This window comes from Lipotes vexillifer, unplaced genomic scaffold (assembly GCF_000442215.2).
Source record: "Lipotes vexillifer unplaced genomic scaffold, Lipotes_vexillifer_v1.1 scaffold164, whole genome shotgun sequence".
Lineage (NCBI taxonomy): Eukaryota > Metazoa > Chordata > Mammalia > Artiodactyla > Lipotidae > Lipotes > Lipotes vexillifer.
The window spans coordinates 4,259,966-4,262,395 of record NW_006789313.1 but is presented as its reverse complement, the minus strand read 5'-3'; the positions used below and the strand labels follow the sequence as shown (position 1 = coordinate 4,262,395).

The 2,430-nt window shown below is 39.9% G+C and overlaps 1 protein-coding gene and 1 pseudogene across 1 annotated transcript in view; one reads left to right on the top strand and one right to left on the bottom strand.

Moving 5' to 3' along the window:
- LOC103086571 (lupus La protein homolog) overlaps positions 1–309 on the bottom strand; it is a 12,866-nt pseudogene extending 12,557 nt beyond the window's left edge.
- Positions 1–2,430, top strand: part of AVEN (apoptosis and caspase activation inhibitor) — a 185,225-nt gene that overhangs the window by 48,217 nt on the left and 134,578 nt on the right. The window lies entirely within an intron of this gene.

Here is a 2,430-nt window from a genome sequence, read left to right as displayed (position 1 = left end):
CAGGACCTGGTTCAGGGTTTCCTCTAGGGCCACGGCCCCTTCCTTGCCACCCAGACTGTGACCTCACTCATCTTGAGGCCGCCTCTTCATGTCCTGGAAAAGGACTCAGCTGCAGCCCTGGTTCTGTATCTTCTAGAGATGTTTGGTGCCCTTGCATTTTCCCGGCAGCTCATCGCCAGCCACACTTTTGCAGCTGGAATGGAAGCCCAGAGAGAGGGAGGTGTAGGAAGCCCACAGATGCAGGTTGATCAGGTGGGTGATAGCAGCTTTGACCTTGGTGGAATAATTCTGCTGGATCTGGGAGCTCATGGTTGATTGGCGACAAGGAGCTAAGCACGAAATCTGGGGTTAACTGTTGTGGGAAGCAAAGGATGGCAAGGAGATGTCCTGGAGGCTGCAGCTGGAGAGGGGATTTGAGGGGTGATCAAGAGGCTGGAGTAAGAGGGCAGATCTTGGGTCTATTCCACCTAACACTGCTGAGGCAAGGGACAGGTCCGAGGACTGCCTGGTGCTGTTGATTCTTTTGGTCAAAAAAAAAGCCAATATCAAATGAATTTGATGGAAAAAACCCTCAAATATGTCTTTTCCATCTGAAAAGTGACATAACTCAAAGATTAAAACCCATACAGGATACTGCATTGTATATTCTTAGTGTACCGTCATACTTGAAGGGATTGGAAGGAATACCTTCGCATGATTTGTTACGAGAATACTACATCTGTCTGTCTCAGCATTTTCAGTTAACCTAAGAATGGAACTGATGTTAATGAAATGTCAATATATACTGCTTAAGTTTGTGACTCAGTGTGGTGTACATTCCCCACATAGCTTTTCATAATCTGTGGTGGGAATTCCTCTTGGAAATTAAATCTGTATCTTACATGTTTTGCTGGCATTTGTAGAAGGGACTTAATAGTCACGTGCTCATTATCTATTATCCCTTAAATATTGCATCCTGTGTATTGTACATAGAGGGAGATGTTTCAGTGTTAATGGCACTGCTAGTCTCTTAAAATCATGAAGTTTGAGAAGGTTTTTCTTCATCTATTCATCTATCATTTACTAGCTAAGTAGATAATTTATGTGGTTTTAATATTTACCTTGAGAATTCTGTGACAGAGTTTTCTGCCTTGTTTTTATAGAGTTTAGTCTTTATGAAATTTTATAGTGAAATTTGAGGTTATCATGAATAACTTCGGGTAACCAAAATTAGAATTCTAAGTTTGTTGTCACGAATTTCTACCTCCATGGTGGGAATGCAACGGGAATCACATCTGTCAGAGAGACAATCAGGCACCCAGGCTTTCTGGCATCTCCTGTTTAGAAAATTATAGAAACTTTCAGTTTTAGAGATAGAAGAATCCTTGGAGGTAATTTTTTCATTATCTTTTCATTTCCTTTTTTGAGTTTCTATTTTTGAACATTTTCTAGAAATTAAGAGAATGAAGCTTAAGGAGATTAAGTGACTGTGTCCATGGTCTTGATATTGAGCAGCTGTCTTTGGCTTCGAACTCAGGATTTCTAACTTGTAGTCATTCATTTAGCAAACTTAACAAGTGTCTACACTGTGTCCCATGTCATGCCAGGTGTTAAGGGTACAGAAATGCCTAAAACATTCCCTGTGATTAAGATTATTGTTGGAACCTCCTACACTGTTGGTGGGAATGCAAATTGATACAGCCACTATGGAGAACAGTATGAAGGTTCCTCAAAAAACTAAAAATAGAATTACCATATGATCCAGCAATCCCACTACTGGGCATATACCCGGAGAAAACCATAATTCAAAAAGATACATGCACCCCAGTGTTCATTGTAGCACTATTTACAATAGCCAGAGCATGGAAGCAACCTAAATGTCCATCAGCAGAGGAATGGATAAAGAAGATATGGTACATATATGCAATGGAATATTACTCAGCCATAAAAAGGAACAAAATAGTGCTATTTGCAGAAATGTGGATAGACCTAGAGACTGTCATACAGAGTGAAGTAAGTCAGAAAGAGAAAAACAAATATTGGATAATATTGCTTATATGTAGAATCTAGAAAAATGGTACAGATGAACTTATGTGCAAAGCAGAGACAGACACAGATGTAGAGAACAAACTTATGGACACCAAGGGGGGAAGGGCGGTGGCATGCATTGGGAGATTGGGATTGACATATATACACTACTATGTATAAAATAGACAACTAATGAGAACTGACTGTATAGCACAGGGAACTCTACTCAGTGCTCTGTGGTGACCTAAATGGGAAGGAAATCTAAAAAAGAGGGTATATATATATAACTGATTCACTTTGCTGTACATCAGAAACTAACACAACATTGTAAAGCAGCTATATTCCAATAAAACTTAATTAAGAAAAAAAAAGATGATTGTTGGGAGAGGCAACAGGGGTCCTGAGCATACCTGCAAGTTCCTG